General features: G+C 59.1%; 1 protein-coding gene across 1 annotated transcript in view; it reads left to right on the top strand.

The window, feature by feature from the left end:
- Positions 1 to 14,533: 14,533 nt before the first annotated feature.
- The window catches only part of RPS14 (ribosomal protein S14), a 37,186-nt gene continuing 33,761 nt past the window's right edge, over positions 14,534 to 17,958 (top strand). Inside the window, exon 1 of the mRNA XM_075164780.1 lies at positions 14,534 to 14,539. The gene's annotated coding sequence lies outside the window, so the exon portion shown is untranslated. The remainder of the gene's footprint in view (positions 14,540 to 17,958) is intronic.

The raw sequence follows: 17,958 nt of genomic DNA, 5'->3' as shown, positions 1-17,958 counted from the left end.
AAGAAAATGCACTAGGTCAACGCTGGGGTTGAGCTCAGGCAGGAATACACCCTGCAGCTTCATCTGGGGCTCGCACAGCTTGTCTGCAAAACTCTTCCCGTCCTTAACAAGGTTATTTTGGAAACGAAGGCAGATTTGAAAACAGCCAGTGAAAGCTTTGCTGCCGAACAGGCACTCGGGCATTTCCCAAATGCAAGGCTGCATTATTTTGAGAATGCCTAAAGGAAATCTTCTGCCCTTCCTGAAATCCTTCCTCCTGCCTTGCTCTGTTGCAAGTATTCCACACAGCTTTGCAAAGAGATTCTGGGGGGAAAATTTCAATGTTTTTCTCTGAAAAAGGAATCTCACCCTGCTCTTTATGTAATTCGAGGCCCTGGTAGTTGCGGGAAGCCACCCACATCTTTCCTTGGAAACATGGCAAGTTGTGGGAGCTGGAGTATGCTGGCTTGTCTCAAACGAGGACAAAGAGAAAGCTGCTGAAAATAGCCCCAGCCCAGCCCAGGTCAGCAGAGATCATCTCGGAGTGGCTCTGCCGCCTCTGTGCTCCCACCCCCTCGCCCCATCTGTAGGGAGAAGGTTTCTTGGGAGGCATGATTCCCGCCCATCCTACACTGGAGCTGCCTTGACAGCTTGCTGGGCAAGCCTGTACTGCCCCCTCCTATTTCGGAAGCGCTTCCTGCAGATGGGCGTATCCTGGGGACGGGCACCCACAATCCTGGTGTTCCCCAGGCAAACCTCTCCTTGGCGAGACCCAAGTGGTGGCGTTCCCCAAGAACACACTGTGGGGCCGGGGCCGCCCATGCTGCCGAAATACCAAGTCATGCGTCTGCTGCCTTGCTGGGGGCCAGTCTGAGCCCAACGCCACGGCAGGGGAATGGTGGTGGAGCTCTTGGTGGAGCTCTTGACAGAGTAGCCGCCTTCCCCCCAGGACACGGCTCTTGGGCCCTGCAAGCAGCATGGGAAGGGAATATTTATGGGTAACGTGCATCTTTAGCAGATGCTGTGGAACTGATCCTGTCTGCTCAAAGACCGGCCAGGTAGGATGGGTATATATCCCCCAAGTGTGTCATTGCACCAGCAAAGAGAAGCAGCATCGCCAGCCACATCCACAAAACTAGGCTGAGATAACAGCGGCCTGCCTGTGCAGACCCCGCCTGCAGAATGTGGCTGTAAAGGGGTGTGAGGGTCATTTTGGGGACCATTTCAGGGGCGCAGCACCAAACTGGGGAGCAAGGGATGCTCGAGTCAGGCACTGGTGCCCAGCTCACAGCCCCAACAAGCCTCTGTGCCCGGCCGTGCCCCCCTGGGGAAGCACCTCGTGCTCCCCGGCAGCAGCAAGGCCCTACGAGAAGCTGCAAAATGGTGCCAGGGGAGGGAAAAATAAAAAAAAAAAAAATCTTTCAATTCACAAAGTGCTGAAATCTGGTGGCAGGGAGACCTTTTGCTCTGCTATCTTTCCCTGCCCACTCAGTGACGGGTGATGCACAGCCCTCCTGCCTGCCTTTCTCATACCCTGCCACCCACCCGCCATTGAAAAAAGGAAAACTAAAGTTAACTTTCCACCTCCCACACAAATATTTTTGGCAGGCGTTGCTGGCATTCAGGCTGCCGAGCCCGAGGGAAACGGGACCTGCAGAAAGTCTTCGTCTCCGTCTGCTCCCGGCACCCACCTGGGGGACCTGGGAGACTGCAGTGGCCTGGGCTGGTCCTGTCCCAGCCACAGCACAGGGGCAGAAAGGGGCACAGCTGTAAAAAAATGGGGTGCACCTCCAGGACAGCCCTGGGGACTGCGGGTGGCCTGACAGGGATGCCATAGAGTGGGGGTCGGATGTGCAACCAGGCCTGTGCTCTGTCCCTGGTTTCCTATGTTGTCCCCAGCCCCACCGCTGCCCAACACTTGGTTTTCATCACCATTAAACAAGTCAGGACGGGGCGGGAAGGGGTGTGAAAGCTGTCTCCAGCACAGCAGGGGCTCTCAGGTTTCCCTGAGGTCAGGCAGTGGGTCGCTGTCATTCAGGCAGGACCCTGCTGTCCAGACTTGCAGTCCCCAGCTCCAGTCACAAGATCAGCTCTGTCCCTTTCCAAAATAGCTCAGCCGCAACGTATACATCTGGGGATCTTCACACCTTTCCTGTGCCAGCAGCTGAATGTCGCCTTGGGGGAGCTGGGCACCTTCCCCCCCTTGGCACCGCATGGGGCAAGGAGCCTGGGTCATCCCTGGGGGGCCCCGTGTTTCTTTAAAGGGGTGCTGCCCCTGCAGCTGAAACAGGAGTCGTCTTTGCTGTGTAGCTGTCACCCAGCAGCATTTGGAGCTGTGCCTGGGTCACCCTATGCCCAGACGCTCTCCCATCTGCTGCAATCCAATATCGCCCCCCGGCTCCCCAGGTACCTGGCCAGGGCGTGCAGCCGAGCCGTGTGCTTGGGGGGAGGCACGGCCGAGCTGCCTGCGGGGCGACCCCTCTGCATGAGGACCCCACCGCTAAACCGCAAAGCCTTGCAGGGCTGGGGCCAGCTCAGTGTCACCACATGCCACCCCGTGCCACCCCGACAGCCTTCCATGGGAGACCAGGACGGCTCCCAGCAGGGAGGGGGTGGCAACAGGAGGGACACGGCCAGGCTGTGCAGAATGGATGGAGAAAAACCTTCTCTGCAGGGGCCAAGGGCTCTTTGCGGGGGCCCAGCACCCAGGGAAGGGGTGCAAGGGAACTGGGATGTGATGTGATTGCTTCCCTGGAAATCCCTGTCAGGATGAGAGAGGAGATGCCAAGTTCCTGGCATGACAGATCCCCAGCCTCGCCAGGCCAGGACAGACCCTGTCCCTGGAGGGAGCCCTGGGAGTGTGGGCAAGGATGGCCGCATCCTGGCTCCTGTAGGCGAGGCAGGGGCTGGCAGGCACAGCAGCAGGCAGCGTGCTGGGGAAAACAAAAGCCTTTTGCAGTACTGATTTACTACCTTGACAGAAACCAGGATGGAAAAACCAACATTCCTGAGTGCCTGTCCCCGTGTAACCGCCGCGGTCCCCAACGCCCCAGCCTGCCTGTGGGGACATGGGGCTGCCAGTCCCGCACGTGGGTGCCCGTGCCGAGCTGCACCCTCATCCCCTGCCCACAGCTGGCAGGGAGAAGCAGCAGGAGAAATGCCTGGAGACAGCACAGGGGCTGAAGGGCACGAGAGGAATTGTCCTTATTAAGCAGTGAGCAGAGCAAGGGAAGAGGAGGACAGTGGCATCTTGAACAGTTGGACCATGTCCCCTCCCTCCTCCACCCCATGCCGGAAGCAAGGGCTCGACGTGGCTGCAGGGGCTGCTCTGCATCCCCTTGCGCTGCTGCATGATTCCTCACGCAGGCCCCGGGCTTGTCCCTCCAGGACACCCTGGGCAGCTCACCTGTCTGCTCCCAGGCACCGAGGAGGCTGAGAGTGGGCTGGGGCGGAGGACAGCGGGCTGAGGGGGGATGCCCGTCCCTTGGAGGACAGCACAATGCAGGCTGGGCTGGACTTGGGGTGAAATGCATTTTGTACCCCAGCACAAACATCCCATACCAAGGCCCGGTAAGTGTTTGCACCCACTCCACTGCCCTGGCTCTTAGGTGTGCTTTTTGTCACGTTACGGCACTCAGCAAACCTGCTCCCTTCCTCCCACCGTTCAAACCACCTCCCAGCCCCAGGCTGGTGGGGGGCTTCAGCAAACCCCGATGCTCCATGGGGATTTACATCCATTGAACTTCAGCCTGTGCACTCCACTAGAGTGACACTGACCTTGCTCAGCCCTCCTGGCTAGGTCCAGAAGTCAATCTACCTCCCCACATCATTCCAACAGGGCCGTCTGACCTGAGGGTCCCATGTGGAGCATCCCAGGAGCCATCTGCATCCCGGCTGCATGGCGCAGCCCCACGCAGGGCAGGTCGCAGCCTGTCCTGCCCTTTGCTTATCTTGGACCCTGACTTCAGCTTCAGCTGCTGCGTCCCTGGGGATGAGGACAGCCCTGGCCCGGCTGCCACAGCTGCCCTGGGCTCTTCTTGGCGCAGTTTTGGGGAGCAAAGCACCAGGTTTGCTGAGTGCTGCAGACCCCAGGTCCCACCAGCTGCAGCCCAGTGCAAACCCAAGGTGCCACCGAGGTGGATGGGCATCCCCAGGGACCCCCCTGGCCACCGCTGCTTGGGGAATAGGGCAGTCAGCTGGAGCCCCAGCAGATCGCTGTGGGAAGCCAGGGATGAAACTGGAGCTCGGCCTTTTCAAAGCTCAAACGAAATGCAAAAAACAGGGAGGTCCGAGGGAGAAGATGACCTTCAAGACCAAGCTCTGGGCTGGTGGCAGCCCGGGTGGGGAAGCCCAGCCCCGCTGCTATAAACCCTCTCAGGGCTGCGTGATGAACCAGGGGCTCCGTCCAGCCCCTGAGACACATGGAGCCGAGGCAGCCACCCGGGAGGAGGCAGGCCAGGGAGGGTCACACTGGTTGGGGACCAGCAGTCCAGCTGGTAGCACAGCACGGCTCTCCGCACAGCTGGCACTGCCACTGCTGCAAAGAAGACCCAAGCCATGCTGGAGTGAGCCAGCTTGGTGAGCCGGGTACAAGCAGCTTCATTATCCATCATGCGGGAACGGACCCGGCTGTGCAGCTACCAGCTCACCGGCACAACAGGTCCCACACCCAAATTTCCCCACAGAGCTCCTGCAGCAGATGCTGGAGGGAGGGCTGGCACGACTGTGCGATACCACCAAACATTTGCTAGGGGGTGATGACGAATGCTCACTAATTAAAAAAAATCCCACTCCTGGAGGCGAGCACAGTGGGGATCAGGTCACTCCCGGCTGTCGGGGCACCTGTTAGCGGTTGTGCCAAAAACCTGCCCGGGTGGGGAGGGCAGGGCAGCCTTCTGCACCAGTGTTGGGGCTCGCCCTGCAGCGGGGTTAGGACTCATCCGGCAGCCACGTCGGCCCCAGGGAGCTCAGCCTCAGCAGAGATAAAACACGACCCATTAACTAAGCAGAAAAACCCACAGGGGCTCGAAAAGCCAGTTTAAGCAACCTCTGTGCATTCGGGGCCGCCTGAGCTGGGACGACTGACAGCTGGAGCATCTCTGCCCCCCGGGGTCCAGGGGCTGCAGAGCTTCCTGGGCCATGGCAGGGGCTGGCGCAGCATGAGCCACTGCCTGATTTCACAGCCGTGTTTGCCACTGTTGCAGCCCCTCCAGCTCCCCCGAACAGACAAACGGAGGCCATGACCCGGGGCTGCCAGGATCACGGCATGCAACCTGCCCATGCTTAGATGCAAGGTCAATGGCAGAGCCGGCGGCTCGGCCAAGGTTTGCGAAGCCCCGGCAGCCCTGTCCTCCCTGCTGTGAACCCCCACCAGGCATCCCTGAAGCCCTAAAGCCTGGAGGAGGTGGATGGGGAACAGGACTGTGCTGCTAAGAGAGGGGGACCAGCTCCCCGCCAGCTCAGGCACCCGCAGCCCTGGCCAGTCCCTTGGTCCCCAGCTCTGATCCCAGAGAGGCAGGATGGGACCTGAGAGGAGAAAGGGATGCACACAGCCTGGGGACCGCCAGGATCAGGATCAAAGGACATTTTAGCAGCGCAGTGAGAAGACAGGGACTGAGTGCACCCGAGCGCAGGGTCTGGCCCCTCCGAGCCCCACAGGCAGCACTCGGGAATGGTCCATGGGAAACAAAGAGCATCCCGGAGAGGGGGTGTTTTCTTTCCAGCCCAGGAAAGCAGCCAAATCCAGCACATGCCCGTTCCCAGGCCTTGGCCCCAGTGGCACAGCTGGCTTATGGCCTTGGGACACGAGGTTTTCTCCCATCCGGCTCACCCAAGGCTGCGAGCCCAGCTAGGACAGGCAGGGTGGGGGCAGGCAAGGCAGGAGAGCAGCCCTGCCGCTCAGATGGGCTCTGGGAGTTGCCGAGCCTGGGGCACAGCCACCAGCCATTGCTACTTGGAGGGCTCCCCGTGCAATTTGTAACACAGGGAGAAATGGGCAGGAGGTGGAAGAGGAAGGGTGCGACTGGGAATCCTTTTAGGATGGGGCTGTGCATGCATGAACTACAGAAGCAGTGTGTGTGTGTGTGTGCAGCGTGCTCAGAAGTCTGGCTTTCGTTCTGGCAAAAGTGCTTATGCAGTAGGAATAAACACGCTGAGGACACATCCAAGCCAGTGCAAACAGCCCCTCACTGAGTCGCTCTCTCCCAATCCTCTGTTTTCTTTCTCCGCTTTTCCTCTTCTCTCTTAACCCATTCGGTAGCCCGGGCGACCAGTGCCGGCAGCCCTGGCAGCTGCTGGAGCCAAACCCCACAGACCCCCCGGGAATCCGGCGACGAGGAAGGGCTGCCCTGTGAGGGGACACTGATGGGGTGCCTGGGTCCCCCCAGGGCACAGGGCTGCCTCCCTGGGCTGGCTCTGCTGGCACCAAGCCCCCTGCCTGGTGCTGCTTTCCCTCTTCTTCCCCCGCCTCTCTCTCCCTTCCAGCGCAGTCCCACGGCAGCTCATCCTCTCCCCAGCAGCTCCGGGGGGTCCTGGGAAAAGGGCTGCTCCCCCCTCCAAATCCCCAGCCCACCCCAGCCAAGGGCAGGCTGGATGTTGGCAGGGGCACACCCCATCGGAAGGAGGACTGAGGAGCCAAGAGAGCCCCCGTCATGGGGAAAACATGCCAGGGTCTCAGGGAAGCCCACCTCCACCCTCCGCTCTTCTGGGAGGCCCCTCCATCTTGGAGTTTGCCGATCTCACGCCAGAGAAGCATGTCCTGTGACACCGCTCTGTCCCCACAGGCACTGAGAGCCATCCCTGGCCAGCATCCCGCTGGGACAGACACGGAGCCAGGGCAACTCCGGTAAGCTCAGAGATGCTCGTACTCGTCACGCTCACCTCTATCCCCTTCCCTTTTCTCCCGTGGGGAAGCAAAGCTCTCTGCTCTCCATGTGCTCCAGCTGAGCCCAGGGGCGTCAAGCCCGTGCTCCCCCCGCCGTGCCTGGACCCCAGGGTACCAGGAGCTGGGGGCCGGCAGCGCCTGGGTCTCCTTGCCTGCTCTCCTCCAGCCGCGTTGTGCAGGGCAGGGTGAACAGGGGGGAGAGGGGCGGGAGGAGGGGAGTGGGGAAATGAAACTTTAATAGCACAGAGCCCCTTTTGTTTCCCAGCATATGGGATATTTCATACATGCTGAAGGCATTAACCACCTATATGCTTCAAGTGCTCTCAGCAGCTGGGAGCTCGGCCCCGTGCTCGGCTCCAGGGCGTGGTGTCTGTTCCAAGGGGCTGGATGCGGCAGCAAGCAGCCTCTCTGCCCCAGTACCCCTCCCTGCAGGGGGGGGCAACCCTTAATTACAGCCTGGAAAACTGCTCGGCTTCACCAGGATCACCCCCCTGCATGATTTTGTCCCTCCAAAAGAGCAGCCAACCCCCCCGCAAACTTGAGGCCAGGAAAGGGCTGTCCCTGTTTTTGGGACATGCTGCGTGTCCCTGCCGTGAAGGGAGGGGACCGGCCCCGCAAAACAGCCCTCTCATCCTGGCGACATGGCAGAGCCCCACGGCCCCACAGAGCTGTGACTAATGGTGGCAGAGAGGGGTTGGGCAGGGCTGGCAGTGTGTCCCCTCCCTGACCGCACCCCAAGGACATGAGAGCATCCCTGGGAGCAGTGAGCAGGCAAGGTGCTAGCTGGGGAGGGCTGGAAAATACCTGCGTTTGATATCCTCATGCTGTTCATCCATTTCTCTCTTCCGTCTCCCTCCGTGGCACCTGGGGACAGACCATGGTGCCTGCAAAATAGCGTGGCACCACTTCTGCAAGCAGGGAATGGACATCTCCAGGTCCCTAGCACAGAGGGTGGCTGGCACTGCTCCCTGCAGATCCCACTGGCCACCTCAACGTGGGATGGGGACATCTGGGTTCCCTGGCATTGCATCCCTCCCTTATTCCCATAGAAGAGCTGTTGGCTTCGACCTTCTTGGCAGGAGAGGATATCAGCTGGTGGCAAACCTCCAAGTGGGGTTTGAGACAGAGGGGACCACTGATGTGCTCTGTCTTCCCCAAATTGGGTGGACCCCTTAGCACTGGGGCTCTTCGGCTGAGCCCAATCCCTGACCCAGCACCCACAGGGGCTCCCAAAGCAGGTTTCCCTTTCCCAGCCCTGGTGCTTTTGGTCAGCCGGGGGGGAAGGCATCAGCCCAGCTTGGCCGGGGTAAAGGGACACGTTGTCCATCCCACGGGGCCGCATCTCAGCCCATCCCCGAGTCCTCAGTGCAGCGCTATACAGGGTGCCCGGTAAATTGGTACTTTGTCCGGTGTTTATCCAGTCACACTCTAATTTGAAATAAAAACCACAGCCAATAAAAGGCCTTTATAGCTCTTCAGAGCTCATAAACCTGCAGCGCTGGCGGACGGGGGCCAACTGATTGGGGGCCACCAGGAAAATTTATTGCAGATTTTGGTAAGTTAAACATTACAGCTCTGTGAGCCCCGGGACTGGTTTGCTGAGCAGCTCCCAGCGGCAGGGATGGAACAAGGGACGCTTTATTGGGGGAGGGAAGGGAAGGGCTTGCAGGTCTCACCCAAACCCATGGTTAACACCAACCCAGTTTTAGACCGGCTCATTTTTAAGGCAAGGCAGGCTTTGCACAGAGGATGGATCCAGGCTGTATATCCTCTAGACATGGGGCTGCATCACCCGGGATGCGGGCAGTCCTCACGACCATCCCCGGGGCAATGGTGAGCAGGACTGTGCTGGCACCTCCTCATGCCACGGTCTCTGGCTCGGTGGGCGACCTCGTGGCAAGCCCTGCCGCAGGGCAGGAAGAACCAGGATGGGGAGGCCAAGCTTGTTGTGGGAGTCAGGAGAATTTGGAGAGAATGAGAGGAAGCGGCTGGGGTGGGGAGCATGCGAGGGAAGGCGGGTAGCGGGAGGGAAGGCATTTTTTCCTTGCCAGTGTCTTGGCTGCTTCGGTGTGAACTGCTATAAATTTGCTCCTTATCTCTCAGGCCATTTAATGTTTTCATGAAAAGAAAATAGCCTGCAGGAAAAAAACCGCGCTGATAAAATATCCTTTTGGCATTGGGAGGAATGTTAAATGTCTCTAATCAGCGGGGTCTGGGGCTCGGGGCGCTCCCGGGGCTGGTGGGGAGCTGGGAAGTTGTGGAGACGGGGCAATGCCTGGAGCAGGCTGGCCCAGCGCCCGCCCGGGGCGGGGGGTTGGCATCTGCACCCCTGGGTGCCCCTTGCACCATGAGAGGGGATGGGGAGAGCTGCATGGGGGACGCAGTAGCCGGTGTGGGATAGCAGCGGCTATAGCTGGGACAGCTCCAGCCATGCCACCCTGCAGGCTCCAACACCTCACTGGGGACAAATTAAACCAAATACTGCCAGAAAGAATAAAAAGTGGGAATCCAGGGGGTAAATTCTGTGGGAATAGAGATATGGTTCCAAATCCTTCTTGGCTGCTGCCCAGGGACAGGCAGGGCAGGCAGGGGCACGGGCTGTGCCAAGGACCCACATGGGGCTTAGCACCTCTGGCACCCGCAGCCCTTGCCTGCGCCCGTACCCGCGGAGAGGCCGGGATGGAGCCCTGAGAACCCCGTGCGGCTGGAAGCATCCTTCCCTGGGAGAGCTGGCCCGTGGACAAGCTGCTCTTTTGATTCACAGCTGCAAAAGTGAATCCTGCAGGAGCTTCCTACCACACAAAAATGTTGTCAAGCCGGGCACGTTAGCGTGAATCACCCTTGGAGCATCCCCCCTGCCCCTGTGCTAACCATCCCCTTGCTCCCACTGAGGACTGGGATGCAGAGCTGGGGGCACCAGCTCGCGGTCCCCGGGCACGAGCATCCCTCACTGCAGGATCAGGCACTGTTTGGTTGCACTCCTGTAATATTTGGGCACTGAGCTATGTCCATGAAGTTTCTTCCTTCCTCCAAACACTGGGCGATGTGACTGTCGTCGTTCCACACACTGGCGCATCTCTGGCAGGGAGCATCCCCGCAGCGTGGCTCCCTGAAGACCATCCCTGCCTGGCAGCCTGGGGCCAGCAGAGCCATGGCTTGGGGACATGTGAGCCTCTGAGGCTCAGCTTCCTGCCCAGGCCGAAAAACAAACAAGCAAAAAATGTGACTGCAAAGGGGATTTTTCAGGGTGGGAAGGAATGGTTAGTGCTGATTTTTTCCCTTCTTTTTTTTCCCCCTTTGGTAACATTTTGTTTTATATTCCAAGAGATCAGAAAAGCCATTTCAAATGAAAAAATCAAACCTTTCTGTTTCAACACACTCCCCGACCCAACATCCTTACACACCAACACACCCGTATACCAGCTTTCCTCCCAAACAGAGCCCCGGTCCAGCCGAGCCCGTTTCCAGCCAGCGTTTCTCCTTGGCCAGCCCCATATCTGAGCGTCCTGTCTACCCCGCCAGCCCTGCTCCTGACCCCATCCCACCATCCACATCCCCTCTCTGCAGGCAAACACATTTTCTTGCACATCCATCACGTGGAAATAGGATGTGCATTTTGGTGCCAAAACATGCACAGACGGCCACGCCAGCAACGCCTGTACGGCTCCACATAGCTGCTTGTGTTTTGGTGGGTTGCACAGTTTGCTTTTGTGGGCAGCTTTTGGCTGTACCTGGCATGGTGGGGAGGAGCTGGCAGCTGGCACTTGCCATCGACACAGACCTGACGAAATTGGTGTTGTGCCAGGTCTCTCGCTCTTTGCTTGAACATCTGCCTGTGCACCCGCTCTTGCCTTTCCATGGGGCATTTTTGTGCCTTTCAGTGCCAAAAAAAATGTATTTTGCAAAGTTGGGGGTTTCTTAGCTTATGGGGTGGACTGGCAGCACTGCTGGCATCATGGTGGCATCATGGGATGAGGATGGTGGCCATGCATTGGCCTCGGGCACCCAGCATCCTCCTGCCACCGGGTGTGGGCAACCTGGGGCTAGGGGCACAAAGGTCGTGGGGTCTGGCTCCTGCAAAGCTCACGGTGGCAGCTCCCCGGGGGCTCCAGCGCAGCCCCGCCACCACCGCCGCTGCTTTTCCTGCCCTCTGGAAGAACCCCCCGTCCTGCTGCCGTCTGCCTCTGACGCAGGCGGCTTCACTTCCAGACGGGCTGTGCTCCCCCCCGAGCCCGCGCCGAAAGAAAGCCCCTTTGTTCGGCTCGGCAAACGGGGCCCACACCGCCAGCTGACCCCACCGCCCTGCACCAACCTCCACCACCCGAAAACACAGTCTCTGCTGTCCCATGGGACAGGGTGTGCACAGGGACAGGGACAGGGTCAGCCCCTGACGCTGCCTCTCGGGTCAGGATCAATGCCCGGGGACGCCAGTATGGGTCGCAGAGGATGCACGGGTATGGAGCAGCTCTGTCCTGCTGGGAGGGGTGGACAGACAGATGGAGGGATGCTCTACACCTAAATCTCTCATCTCATGGTTGTTTGAGATGGGCAAACCATCATTGGGAAATACCGGAGCCGCCAAGCTCCCCAAGGTGAGATGGGGGAGCGGGGATGGCACTGAACAAGCTGCTGCTAATGAGAAGCAGGCGGAGAGCCTGGAGCAGCCCCCCTGGCCCCCTCTCACCTCTCAGGGTCAGCTTGTATTTTCTTAAGTCCTGATTGCCAAGAAATTGGAGGCTTGTGTGCTGGTGAGGTCTGGTTAGCTAACAGCTGGCCCGAGGCAGAGAAGTCGACGCCACCGAGCTGGGTTAAGCGCTCTGAAGCAAATGGAGCCCGGCAGGAGCTGGGTTTAAGGTTTGGAAAGGGTTGGGGGGGGGACCCTGGCACCTTGCATCTAGGCTGAGCGGGGCACAGGACACATAGGATGCTGCCCGCCCCTATCCTGCTCCGGCAGGAGCATCCCATGTATACCAGGTTGGGAATGGCAGCAGCCCGTCCGATAGCGCTGGGCTTGGTCCCAGTTTGCACGCGGGAGAAGAGGAACGCTGAGCTGCTGAGCCAGGGAGGAAACGAGAGAAGAAAAATGTGATAAACAGCTGTAAAGCCCGGCTCTGGCTCTGCGCTGCTCCCGCCGTCGCGGGTCAGCCCCTCAGACTGTTTATGGAAAGCCCAGTTTGCCGAGAAATCCATCTCCCGTTTCCTGTTGATCGCTGGAAGCCAAGGTCCGTGCTCAGCCAAGGGCTGCTGCCGCCTGCTCACGTCTTTCAGTAAAACGGAGGAAGGGCTGAGCCCAGGTCAGCTTGCCCGAGTGTCCCAGGGGATGGGGTTAACGGTCCCAAGGGAGCAGATCAAAGCTTTCGGATGATACGGGGCATCCCCAGCCCCTCTCGGACCCCCAGGCAGGGAGGGGTTGGGTGCTCTCCCCGATGTTGCTGAGCACCAAGAGCTGCTGCTGTGAGGGGGTGCGGGCGGGATGCTCGCACCCACCTGCAGAGATCCGGGGCTGGTAACATCCACCCGCTTCCCCCAGCGACCCCTTCGGCCCTCGGTGCATGCAGGTGTTCACCAAACACTTCTGAGGCCCCCGGCTGGGGACAAGCAATGGGCTCCCCCTCTTTGCTCTCTCCCTGCTTCTCCCTCTCTGTTCTGACCCCGCTTTCTGCCTAAATCAAGCCCCAGCGGGTGCAGAGGGGGCCCGCCGCTCTGCATAAGCTCGCTCAAGGCCAACACCATTGTTGCTGAAGCTGTGTCGGGCGGGAGCGGAGCCAAGCGGGGCCGGAGCCGCAGATGCCGCCATCGACTGTCTGAGTCATCGGCCTGGAGGAGCCGAGCGAGGGAGAGCCGGGTGCTGACCTGAAATCCAGCCGATTTTTTTCTCTGAATCAGGGCAAGTAGGAAGGGAAAAAAGCTGGGGGAATGGGGAAGCACTGAGTGGGGTCAGGCTGCTTAAATCCCCACTCCTTCCAATTGCTCCACAGGGAGATGAGGATAAGGCAGCAGCCAGGGTGACGGTGAGGGGCTGGAGGGCCACGATGGGGACGGTCACACCAGGGCCTGCAAGGAGCGGGAAGGGGCTGAAAGATGCCAGAGGGGTGCATGGCCACGCTATCGCTGTGGTCATCAGAATTAATACTTGTAGGAGGAGAAAGGAAGAAAAGAAACGGCAAGAGCTTCCCACACCCTTTGCTGGGTCCCCTCCCTGGGCTGTGGTCCCCATCCGAGGTGGAGACGGGGGTGCTCGCCCGGCATGCGCCTCATCCAGCCCCGAGCACATGGCCAGATTCACGACGTCCCCCCGGGTCGGTCCAGTCCTGGCAGCCCTGGGGAAGGGCAGAGCTGGGGGGTGAGGGCAAATCTGGTTCCTGCTGGCCAAGGAGGGGTGGCTGCACCCCAAAATTCACCTCTGATCGGTCAGTTGGGTAAAACGATCCCACCCCATAGCCAGCCAGGGCCGGCCCTCCTCCTCCTCTCCCCTTCACCCTCCCCCAGCCTCACCCCCTGTTCAATGCTGTCTTCCCCGAGTCCCTCAGCAATAACATAACCCCAAGGGCTCCCAGAGTGGGGCTGTGTGGGTGGGAAGCCACGGCCCGCCCCCATGCCACCCCCTCCCCAAGGCCCCAGCAGCAATCACCGTTGTGGGAAATCCTGTCTCTGGCCATTCCGTGGGGCTTCGCAGACCCCCCAGCAACCCCAGCACTGGAGCCAGGGGAGGACACCCACCCCCAGGCCCCCCCCAGTCCCTGCCCCCAGCTGCTCTTCATGAGCGGGGAGGGTCTGTCAGCCCAGCCGGCGAGCAGGGGGGGACTGTCACCCATGTGGTCACCAGCTGCTTGGAAATCTTCCCCTGGCTCTGGGTCATAAGTACAGACTTTTATAATTATTAGCCTTGGTAATTTACCGTAAAATATTTATTCTGGCTCATTCTGAGGCGTTTGATTTGTGTTGGGTCCGTATGGCTTTTGGGGGGGTGTGCATGGGGAGGCACACGGCTGCGCGGGGCTGGATGCTCCGCTCCCATCCTGTATAAATATCCCTGTGGCTGTGTGTGGCCCAGGGAAGAGACCCTGGTGGCAGCCCGGAGTGGGGGTCCAGCTCGCCGCACTGCTCCTCTCCCTCCCCGCCACTGCCACCCGCCCACAAAGGCCTCCATGCACCCATGGCCTGCACCCACCTTCACGCCGCAGGGCTCCCTCCCAGCCCACCCTGACTGATGGGACCCCGTGCCAGCGCTGGAGCAGTCCCCAAGGACAGCCTGCTCACCTGCATAGTCCCCCCACGCAACAGGGGAAGATGTCCCCAAGCACCCTTCCCCGTCTGCCCCGGTGCTGGGACCCACGTCATGGCTCTCCAAGTCCCAGTGGCTCCAGCAGTGGCGGCCCCCATGGTGCGCGGGGAGGGACCAGTGGTGAAACTCAACCCAGATGTGCGACAGCGAGGAACACTTTAACATTTCCCTCCTCTGGACCTAGAGCTGGAAAGCTCCTCTAGCAACCCTGGCTCCTGAGTTTCTCCTCTCTCGCTCCCTAAGTGCTCTGCAAAGGAGCCGCAGACATTGTCCTGGGGAGGGACGAGGACAGGGACTCGCTGGGGATGCTCCAGCAGCTCTGGGCAGCGCCGAGGTCTTTGGGGAAGGCAGCATCCCTGCCTGGGGCCAGCGGGCAGGGGAGAGACGAGCAGCCCACGGCAAGCAGCATCCTGAAAGCAAGCTTTGCACCAGCAAACAAACAGCGCCGAGTCCTTGCAGGGCTTAAAAAGAGGAGAAAAAGTATTAAAATGGTTGAAACATAAATTATGTGGGTTGAGTTACACCTCCATGGCAGTGCCAGTCCCTCGGCAGTGGGAATGTGCTGGTACCGGCACAATTTTTGTTGCTCCCTGAGCCCAGAGAAGTTATACCTGCAATTACGTGGCTAGAAGCTGGGTTTGCTGAACGAAAAGCTGCCAGGACAGCTAAAGCCATCCGCATCTTGTCGCTCTTTGCACACTCTCAGTGCCTGGAGCCTCGTTTAATATCTGCCTTTGCTTTTCTCCAGGGAGCAGCATCACCTCGCAGCCCTTCCTCATCCTAAAGCTGCCCTGAGCCTCCCGACCCAACCTGGCCTCACTCCGCCTGCCTCCCAGCTGTCCCCCGCATTATTAAACCAGAACCACCTTATCAGACCCTATCTTTTTCCACTTGTGCAAAACCCACTTGGTTCTAGCTTTGCCAGCTGGCAGCACTTGCATTAGGAGCCAGAAGACATTGGGACACCCCTTCGGCCCTGACCCCCCTGGCTCCGGCTGCGAGAAAGTCGCTGAGTGCCAGGTCCCTGGGGAGTCCTGTTCCTTGGGGAGCCAGAGCTGCCCCCCAGTTCATCCCCCCGCACCCCTGTGGCCCCTCTGCAGGGGGGGCAACCTGCCACTTCCCTGCCCTGAGACCCCCGGGAAGCGTACCTGGCTCCCCTCAGAGTCGGAGCCACTCCAACACCTGGTTTTAATAGCAAACAGCACGGGAAGGGACAAAGACGCCTTGCGGGAGGGCGGCGGGATGCAGGATGAAGCGGGGGCTGGCAGGTGGGGAGGGAGGGGGGACATGGGGCTAGGATGAGGGGGATGCTAAGGGGGGCATCAGCCCAAGAGCTTCGCGGGGCTGGAGGGGTCCAGCTCCCAGCAGTGCCCCGCGGGGTTACAGCCCCGAGCTGCCCATCACCACGTCTCCTCTTTAAAACAAATACCACTCGCAGAACTGGGTTAACTGCAGCCACCAGAAAGCCGGGATTAATGGAAACTGGTTATAAGACAATTTTCCTGGATGGAAGAAACATCTTTTTGTCATCTGTCCTTTGACATTTCAAGTCTATTTTACATCTCCAGTGTTTTCTGATTTAGGCTGTGACATTTAAGTGGGCGATTTGTATTTACAGTGTTAGGTGTTGTAAATATCTTATATATAAATGTCTTCTAATATATAGAAGACATTCAATACATTTGTATCTTCAAACAAGACCTATAAATCTCTACAAGAAAATGTACAACTTCTACAAAAAGCTTTTTATTGGCTTTGTAATCCAGGGGTAGATGAACATATAATAAAAATACATTGACATTTTTCAGACACCAGAATTTAGCATTATTTTATCACAAAGTGTAAATACGTCACTTCAAAATCACGAGAGGCATTAGAAGAAATATTTTGCATGGCTCTTATTCAAGGACTTGGTGACTTGCACTGTTCCCTCCCTGCCTAGGCATCATCCCCCCTCCGGTTACAGGTCCCACGACAAGGATGCAGTAAGTCCAGGGCTGGAGAACCAAGGTCACATCCCAGCAGCTGCAGGGGTCATGCAAAGGGACACGGCCCTCCGGCAGGGCTGGCACGGCTGTTGTCCCCTCCCAGCACACAGCACTGCTGGGTGGCACTGGACGGGGTCTCAGGAGGTTTTTGGCTGCCCCAGATCTGACCTTCCATGAGGGTCCCATCATCCCAGCAGGAGCCTGGCTGCAGGCGGAGCCCCACCAGCAGCACCTCTGCCACCTCCCCGTCCACGCGGGTCCCAGCGTGTCACACCCACACCCCACCTCCATGACAATATGCTGCGGGAGGAGGTTCCTAGCCCGGAGGAAAGGACTATGGAAGAAGGCAAAGCCATCGCCACTTTCGCAATCCTGCTGTGGTGTGAAATATTTGCGTCATCTGGTTTTAACCTCCAGCCATCTGGTCTGGGGATGCCTTTCTCCGGGGAGTAAGGGCTCCTCCATGGTCGGTGATCTCTGTTATTTACAGGGTGCAAACCCACCCTTGTTTCTCCCTGTGAGAATGCAGTTTCCATGGCCCTTCCCAACTCCCTCGCTAGGTTTTCAGAGCTGAGGTCTTGGACAGATTCATGCTTGCTGGACTTGGCCCCTTTCATGTACCTCTTCGGTACAGAAATAGGAGGTCATTAGCTTGGTGGGGAGGGTCACAGCGAGATTTCTCCAACATAAAACCATGGTATAGACATTTTTTGATTGAAATAACTCTGATTTCTACTAAGTCTCATTGTAAAGCTTGATCTAAATGTCAAGCTTCAGCAGGCTGTAAAGGCTGGACACAGCACGGAGCGCTTGGAGAAGGAACCCATCCCACCCGAAAACTGCCGAGCACCCACACCTCTGCCCGCTTTGGGAAGCCAACACAAGGCTTTCAAGTCACCCAAGAGGTTTCTTTCCATGTCCCGCCACCCACTCTGCTCACCAGATGATGGAAGGCACAATGTCTCCCCGAGCAGTTTGCTTCCCACATGCCCCCAGCACCCATATGGAGCTGGGGCACTGCCAGCAGTGGGGCAGGAGGAGCCGGACAGGGTGTACATGCACCCCGACTGCTGGCACTGCCACCTCATTCCCTGGCTGGAAAACCTCTCTCCATCCCCTCCTTCCCAGGGCTGGGCAAGCGAGGCTGCGAGACTGGGAACTTCACTCCAGTCCCCGCGTTCGGGAGCGGGCTATTAATGCCCGCCCTGCCCAGGGTTGTGCCGAACATGGCTGAGCCACACTCTCTAGTAGCAGATGGAGTTGCTGGGGGAGCGGGGGTCTGTAAATCATCTGCCCTTCCAGGCTTATAAACCCCCCAAGGGATCCTGGCAGGAACCCAGGAATCTCTCGGCTTTTCCCTCTTCCTGCAGCTCCCGCCCCCCTGATCCGTCTGGTGGAGCTCTGGGAGCACAGCGCTGCGCCTCCAAGCCCTCCTGCAAAATCCTGTCCTGGTGAGACCTGCGTGGCAGGCGTCACGGCCGCTGGCACAGCAGCTTGGACCTCAACAGGAGTCAGCCCTCACGGCCCCTGGGGAGGTCAGGGGCTTGGTGCCAATGCCAGTGGGGGTGGCTCTGCGTGGCTGTGGGATGACAGGACATCACGCACCGGCTGCGTGGTGGAGCAGGAATGCAGCCACCCTGCTGCTCTGGGAGGCACCTGGGGGTAGGATCTGACTCCTGTCCTGTGCAGCTGTGCTGGGGACACGCGGGGAGACCACAGGCCACCTGCATTCACCTGGCCCCACGCCAGGCCAGAAAAGCCATGCATCCCGCTTCTGACATCCCTCCCTGCCTGCATCCCTCCCTGCCAGCATCCCTCCCTGC

This window comes from Calonectris borealis, chromosome 15 (assembly GCF_964195595.1).
Source record: "Calonectris borealis chromosome 15, bCalBor7.hap1.2, whole genome shotgun sequence".
Taxonomy (NCBI): Eukaryota; Metazoa; Chordata; class Aves; order Procellariiformes; family Procellariidae; genus Calonectris; species Calonectris borealis.
This window is presented reverse-complemented; position numbering and strand designations above follow the sequence as displayed.